The sequence below is a fragment of the Urocitellus parryii genome, chromosome 3, assembly GCF_045843805.1.
Source record: "Urocitellus parryii isolate mUroPar1 chromosome 3, mUroPar1.hap1, whole genome shotgun sequence".
NCBI classification, from domain to species: Eukaryota; Metazoa; Chordata; class Mammalia; order Rodentia; family Sciuridae; genus Urocitellus; species Urocitellus parryii.
In genome coordinates this window covers 110,396,638-110,405,015 of record NC_135533.1, presented here as the reverse complement: position 1 = coordinate 110,405,015, position 8,378 = coordinate 110,396,638, and positions in this window count along the sequence as shown.

The following is an 8,378-nucleotide window of genomic DNA, read 5'->3' as shown; positions in this document are numbered from 1 at the left end:
GCAGGACCTTACCATTTTATAGAAGACAAAGTAAGCAATTGGTCCAAATGAATTATTTCAGAAAGAAAGGATTTATACCTAATATTTTATTAAAGAAATAAAACACATAGGAGTGTTCAGTGTTGCTGGCCATTAAAATTCAGAGTTGGAATAAATGGAATTTGCTCAAGATTTATTTACTGAGATCCTAAAGTGGCTACAGATGTAGGAATCAGATACCAGGTCCTTCTTCACAGAGTCACAGTCATCCTGTGAAAGGTCACCTATACTGACCAGGTATGTGTGTGTAAGAATAGAAAATTTTCTCTTCTTCCTTAATCATCAATTTCATTTATTTCTCAACAGCACCCAAAGTGGGATGTTTTACTATTTTATTGTAAAAAGTAAATGTCATGTATGACCAGTTAGTGGTGATACAAGTATTAGAATTCTCAGTGCTTACATCGAAGGACACCATAATATCATTAAGTCCAGTGAGTTGTTCCGACAATATGCCATTTAGTTATGTCACCTGAAAAAAATCATCTGGCAAGTGCCTCTTTTTCTTTCCTTCTTAATAGCCCCCTTGAGATCCATTAATTATAGCCCAAAGGAGAAATTCAGACCATATCCCTGCTCATCACATGAGATTTTTCTTCTCATAGGAAGACACTTCTAAAGTTTACAGGAGGGAATGTGTAGGTTTTATGCAAATGTTGAACAATTTATATAGAAGGCACTTGGCATGCTGGTATTTTGGTGTCTTCTAGAAGTTCCAGAACCAATTCCCCACTAATAACAAAGGACCACTGTACACATGGGGGTTGCTTTCCCCCTTTTCAGGCATCTGCAGAATGTTCTAGAGTGCATCCCCCATGGGCAAGGTGGATTACCATACCCAGGCAATTGGGTCATTCAGTGGGGCTCTCAGGGACCGGTGGGACTGGAGACACAAATAGAATAGTCATCAACATGAGATGACAAATGGCCACTCCGGACAAGAAGACTGTAGATGGATTACAAAGGGCCTCCCTGGCTTCTACCAACTCAAACCAGGACATTGAACCCAGGAGTCCATCTTCCACACTTTGGTCCACTGGCCACTCGAGACCCTGTTATCAGATCAGCAAGTGATGGTGTGTGCAGTCTTGGACTTGTGTGACATGTCACTTCTGGGCAAAGACCCCAAGACCAGGCCACTCTTCAGGTAACTTCTCCCTTTGTCTTATTGCCCAGTAACTTCCTCCTCAGCCTGGGCCCAAAGTGGAGATACGACAGGGAGCAGACCCTTTGGCTTCCCATGCAGATGACAGCCACATGATGGGCATGCAAAGTAAGAGGGACAATACCTCTTCGTTAGGACAATTAGAATTTCAGGTTATTACTCAGTTGTTTCCCAACATAACTTCATTTACACAAGAAGGTATTCAACCCTTTGTTAAATATTTGTGGATTTTATATACACTTTAAGTTACATTTTATGCTTAATACATGAGAATTGAACATTTTATAATATTTTTATAATGCATACATGATTATACTACTATATATTTATAGTTATAATACATACATTTTATATTATGTATATATGTCACACACTCATACTCATTATATGTGTTTGTAGAGGGAATGTGAGAGAAACAGGGAGAGATGGTATAACCAAATGAACAAGGTTCTATAAATGCCAGGGCCATTTGCTATTAACTAAATGTGACTTTAAGCATGCATTATTTTTTAATCTCTCCAGCCAAAAGCCTTAGTTTTCTCCTGTGTAAATTAGCATAAATGCCTGCCACACAGGATTGTTATTACTTAAAATAATACAGAGGAAACACCTAGCACATAGTAGGTACTTGACTAAACTACTATGGGCAGGTGTGGTTTGGGAGTTTAAGGTCGCCTATATAATATTCTTTCATTTTTCTGGAGATTTTCTAAGCAGTTTCCTTTAAGCAGATAGATCAATAAAACCCGGCTGTGAAGTCCAGCCCATTACATTTATCCTTCAATTAATCTTCATGGTCACATGAACAATGGAAACATAGAATTAGTCGTTATTTGTTTTTTTTAAAAAAAGAACCCTTCAGCCTCCCAATGGCACAACTTAGCAACAATGATTTTTCCCTGAGATTTCTAATTATGAACTTTGAGGACCACACTGTTCCTTGCCTTCAAAAGAACTGCTATTTGTTGTAGCAGCTGCAAGAGGAAAAAAAAAAAGGGCAACGAACGTCCAAATGCAGGCTGGCATCCACAGTCCGTGTTCACGCCTTCTGCAGATGGACACACTAATAGGGACCTTGCCACGTTTGCGAGGAACTGGCACACACGGCTGGAGGGGGCTTGCACAGCCAGCATCTCAGCACAATGGCTCCGGATTGCTTTCCTTCAGAGATGGCTTTGAATTCTGCTTCCTTTTTGTGGGGGTTGAGGTGGGGACATCTGTTAATTAACACAGATCCCAGGATTTCAGAGCAGGTTTTGGGGGTCAGTGTTCCCTGTGTCTCTGGAGGAGTACTTTTGAGATTTCCTTGGAGATGCCCCAGGGAAACCCTAAGGCATCCTGCCTTCCAGCACTTGCCCCTGGATAACTGTGGGGTTTTGATATTTCAAAGAGTTTTTTTTTTATTATTTTAAAATTTGTTCTATTTAGATATACATGACAGTAGAATGAATTGTGACACATCATACATAAATGGAGTATAATTTTTCATTCTTCTGGCTGTACATGATGTAGAATTATAACAGTTCTGTAATCATACATGCACCTAGGATAATAATGTCCTATTCATTCTATTATCATTCCTATCCCCATACTCTCTCCCCTCCCTTCACTGCACTCTGTCTAATCTGAAAATTTACCTGATACTCTTGACAGATGAGCTGATCCTGTATTTTAAGCCTCTGTTTCTTGGGAAATCAAGCGTGGTGAGTCAGTTATTTCAGATCTGACGATAGTTGATTGCTTGATCCTTGATTATAATTTTTATAGTGAAGATTTGTTTGTAACCGATTTGTTTTAATGCTCCCCTCTTCTTTTTTTTTTTCTTTCTGAGAAGCATTTTTTCTTTTAAATCTTTCACTTTTAAACGAGGAATGGGAATCAGGACCAGCCAGAAGAATTAAATTTTCTCTGGTTTTGGCAGGATACAGAGGAAAATACTGGATTTCCCCCCTTTACTTTGCTGAGATTTGCAGATGTTTCCCAAGGTTGTTCTTCAAACCATCAGTTTGGATTTTCTGTGATGTCTTTGACTCAGCAGCTGCCACAGAAGAGAAAAGTCATGTAAATTTCCTGGAAAATTGACTGGGGATTCTCTTTCATCTGGCAGCAGGGAATGGACCTCATACACATAACCACTGGCTCCTTAGCCAAACACTGAGATGGACCTCTCCTCCTTTTTAAAGTATCTTTGTGCTGTAGGTTTTCCACACATTGAGTAAGGGGTGCACCTGGACAGCATGCTCTGGGGACAGAGCAGAGGGACATGGGGCATTGGTGCCCGCTGGCCTCACCTTAGCCCTGGCCCAGCTTCCTTCAACTGTAGCTGGGGGTCCCCTGCTCTGGCTGCATGGACCTCACTAGTTTACTGAGAAAACGCCATCCTTGAGCTCTCATGAAAGGAGACCTCAATGTCCTTCCTGAACACCAAATATTACTGCTTTCCCAGGAAGTATAAAGGGGCAGAACTGGTATTTGTTGTAGGCCGGAGGAAGTCTTTGAAGCAGTACCATTTGGTAACCTGCATATCCAGCTCCACAGTCTGTCTGCATTAGTGTTTCTGTGACCTGGGATAGAGTTACTGAAGAGCACCCACGGCCTCCAGAAGAGACAAACTTCCCTGAGCTGCAACTTTTGAGGAAGCCTTCAAATACTGCTTGGTTCTGATCCTCAGAGCTTCCCACACTGAGGGCCATCCGACAGGGAAGAGGGTAGTGTTTTTACTGGGGTGGGACCTTTGTCTGAACTTCAAGACCTAATGACTCCAAATTCTCAATCAACATTAAGATCAATTTTGCGATGCACACAGTTTTGACAAATCCTGGTCAGGGCTGTATCTTCCACTGAACCTAAGGCTGCCCCAGGGTACAAAGGACAAGAAGAAGCTATATTCTGCAACATTTTCAGGATCACAAGGAATTCTAGCTGCTCCAATGACTCGATGGGCTCTTTCCTTTATCCCTGGGCCTAGAATTCTGGCTTGGAAATGTTTGACCCTAAGGCAGAGGTGTTAAGACTAATCCAGAAGCAGTTCCAGGTGACTCCGCCTTCCCCATTCAGCTTATACACAGAAACATCAGGTCCCCCTCCCTAACTCCAGCAGCAATATGGTTGCTTTTCTAGTCTCCACCTAAGTCAGCTGTGAATGCTCATTGGTTTGCAAACCAGTCACCAGCTGTGGGACTTGGAACTCTGGAGAACAGACCTTCTCCTTATTGTTTGGGGTTAGGGAGAAAAGAGATGGTTTTCAGCTCATTTCAGTTCAACATGAAGGGGTGTCGTCTGCATAGGAAATGCCTCAGTCATCACTCTTGCATGCATGCACTGTGTTGAGGAATTTCTGTGTGCTGGACACTGCTCTCTGGCTTCATCCCCAAATTGTTACCACAGGGCTCAGCACCTATTCTACTGCATGAAATAACTGCCAGTACAGCCAGGAAACATATTATGGGATAAGCACTATTCAGAAAATAGAGAAGGAACACAAAGAAGAATACATTTGAAATAAGATGGGCAGGGGGAGTCCCACAGAGAAGATGGCATTTGAGAAGAGGCAGTGAATCAAGAGTAAGGCTCCTGTCTGGGAGGAGTAGTCTCCCAGGCTATGCAGGGGTAAACATTGCTTACCCAGGGAACTGCAGGGAGGAGAGTGTAACCTGAATGAGGTGCAGGGAGCGAGAGGGGCATGGGTTAAAGTTAGAGTGGTGGGGCAGGGAGGTACTATAAGGCCTTGGTGGGCCATTATAATGTTTTCAGTTTTCATGAAAAATGGGTGAAAAAACACTGGAAGATTGAACCCAAGTGACTGGGTGTCTCAGGTCTTTAACAGGATCTCTTGCAGCTGTGCAAAGGATGAAAGGAAAGCAGTTAAGAGCTGAGTTCAAGGATCCAGGTAAGATTCAGGGATGGCTTGCAGCTGTGGAGGTGGTGAGCCATGGTCAGATTCTGCATGTACTTTGCAGGTAGAGCTGACACAATTATCAATGAAATTGAGTCAGGGGTATGAGAGAAAGACAAGCCAAAGATGACCCCAAGGTTCTTTTTTGTTTGTTTTTGTTCAGCAGCTTGGCAATGATACTCCTTTTCAAATAGGGATATTGAGTCACTAGGTGGATATGTGAAGCTGGGCTTCAATGAAAAGGTCCAGGCAAGAGAGAAAAATTGGAATCATCAGTACCCAGTTTTTATTTAAAGTCTTGAGATTGAGGGATATCTTAAAGGGGATTACAAGAGAATATAAATGGAAAGGGAGAGAGATTGAAGTCTTGAGTCCTGTGGCTTTGTGATGTGAACAGATAGAGAGAGAGAGAGAGAGAGAGAGAGAGAGAGAGAGAGAGAGAGAGAGAGAGAGAACGGGCACAAGCCAGAGAGGCAGAAATCCTCTATCCTGGAGGCAAGTGGAAGAGTGAGCTTCAAAGAGAAGGCATTAATTGTCTGCATCAAAAGTTGCAGATAAGTCAGAGGACTTGAGCATTGAAATCTCACTGGTTACCCCTATCAGGAAAAAGCTTGGCTGGAGTTATGGGGTCAAGAGTCTGATTGGAGAGGGGTTTTAGTTGGAATTTTTAAAAATTTGTAGGAATATTTAAGAAGCATTGATAGCTCTAAGGTATTTTCTCTACCTCTTTATAATATTAAATCTCCACACTTAGAAAAAAAAAATGCCTTCCCTGTTATGGTTTCTTCTTTCCACATATTTCACAGAGAGACCCCCAAGGCAAAGTTTAGCTGCACCAGGGATCTGAAAAGTGTCTCTGGAAGGAGGATGGAGGGGCAATGCTTTCCCCTGGGGTAGCTGCAGAAGGGAACAAATGTAGTGACAGGCTGGGCACAAAAAAAATAGTGGGTGTCAAGCAAAATAGCCAAAGGAGCCAAGAAGCAGGAAGGGCAACAGGAGGGAGGCCGTCACTTGCTGAGGCTTGTCCTGGAATGAAGTGAGAGTTGAATGAATCTTGGAGGAAAGTCACTAGCTTTCCTTTGTGTCGACTTTCTTTCTCATTTATTTATTTGAAATTTTAAGTTTAATACTTAATAAATTAATTTGGTTCAAAACTAAATAGTTTTTCAAACATGTGCAGTGGCCAGTTTCCACTCTATTCCCAAGCTGAATGGTCTTCCTTGGAGGTGATCAGGTTGGTTAGCACCCCGGGTCCGCTCAGAGACAGTCTCCACGTGCACAGTGTTTTTTCTGCACTTAAAACCATCTATCCTGGCGCTCACTCCATATCAGTACGTGTGTGTGTGTGTGTGTGTGTGTGTGTGTGTGTGTACTCACATTTGAATTTACTTAGTTTCCAATTGAAGGACATTTCCAGTGTTCTCCAACAATGCTGAATGAACCCATGGAACTAATTTTACACATTTGCAAGAAGCATTTGGGTGTTTTGCTTATGATTTAGAAATAAATTTGTTATTTTGTTAGTGGGGAATGAACCATGGATACTCTACCACTGAGCTAACCCCTAGCCCTTTCTTTCTTTCTTTTTTTTTTTTTTTTTTAGTTTTATTTTGAGACAGGATCTTGCTAATTCGCTTAGGGCCTTGCTAAATTGCTGAGGCTGACCTTGAATTTTCGAGCTCCTCTGACCTCAGCCTCCTGAGTTGCTGGGATTACAAGCTTGCACCACCACTCCTGGCTTAGAAATAAATCTTATTTCCATTCTAAGACCTGTACTTTTATTGAATTTACATGCAATAAATTCACACACTAAAATATTTTTATATTGTTGAAATTTGCATTTATTTTTGGTCTAATGAAGTTGATCCTTATTTATGTTCTTATTAGCCACTTGTGAGATATCTGTTTAAAATCTTTTTTTCCAATTAAAAAAATCAAATTAATTAAAGTATAATTTATTTGTTTGTTTGTTTATTGGAGCTGGGGGTTGAGTTACACCCCAGCCCCAAGGTATAGTTGGCATGCGATAATCCATTGATACTTAGAGTGGAAAATCTGGTGCAGTTTGACATTGTGAATGTCTGAGATCACCTCCACAGTCAAGTTCTGAGACATTGTCATCACCCAAGAGGTTTCCATACTCCTTTGAAGACCCCCGCACTCCGCTCATCCCTTGGCCCCACACAACTACTGATCTACTACATTTACTTGAACAGAGTAGAACAGTCTTGATTTTCTGAAATTTCAAAAGGAATTACCCAGTATAAAGTATTTTGTGCCTGGATTTCTATTTCTTTGGTCAGCTTAATGACTGAGATTTGTTCAGGTTTTTGTGTTTATCAGTGGTTAGTTCCTTTTTTGTTACAGCATAGTACTCCACTGGATGGTTCTACCTCCTTTGTTTATTCATTCACCAGTTTAGGCTGCTGGATTGTTTCCTATTCTGGGTTATTATCAACACCAACAAGCTTGCCATGAACATGCACTAACAAGTCTTTGTGTGGACATATGTTTTCATTTCTTTTGGGTTAATGTTCAGGAGCAGAATTTCTAGCTCACAGGGCAAATGCATGTACTACTGCTTCCATCTTTCTGCTGCTGCTTTATTGTGTCTGTTCTAAATCTGCTGTATCTTTGTAGGATGCTCAAAACATTTTTGTCATGATTGCCAATGAACAGTTAATGATTTTAAGGTAAATCAGGTGTTATTTAGATAGTTGACTGGAAAGCAAATATCATTTGAAGCATTCAAACACTGAGTCATACTGATCTCTCTTTTCTACAGTTTAGTGTTATGAGCCTAGAGCTAGGAATGGGAAAAAGTTGGAGATATATTTCTCTAAACACTTTTTATCAAACTCTAAAACTTAAACCATTTTTATTGGAGTTTCGGGCCTTGAATAACTCCCCTTTGGGGGAAGATTGAATTTAACTGTAGTTAATATCAGAGTAAGACAGCTCAGGGAAGCTGTGTGTCTTCTATTTTCTCCCAATGACTACCCCAGCATGAAAGGAAACAATAGGTTAGGTCCCTGGATGTATCACTTTGTAACCAAGTAGATTTGATTCCTAAGAATACAAGTCACCTAGAATTTACTAGGGGAGTGCACATCTTGCGTGCATCCTCTTCAACATGGAAAATATGATGTTAATTAATAAATTAAAATCAGAGATCAATTTCTCGTCCAGGGTGGAGGCACTTTTTCAGACTTCCTGGGAAATCATAGGGAGACTCAATATTAGGAAATCGCATAGCCTGTTTCTCATAAAAGTACTCAT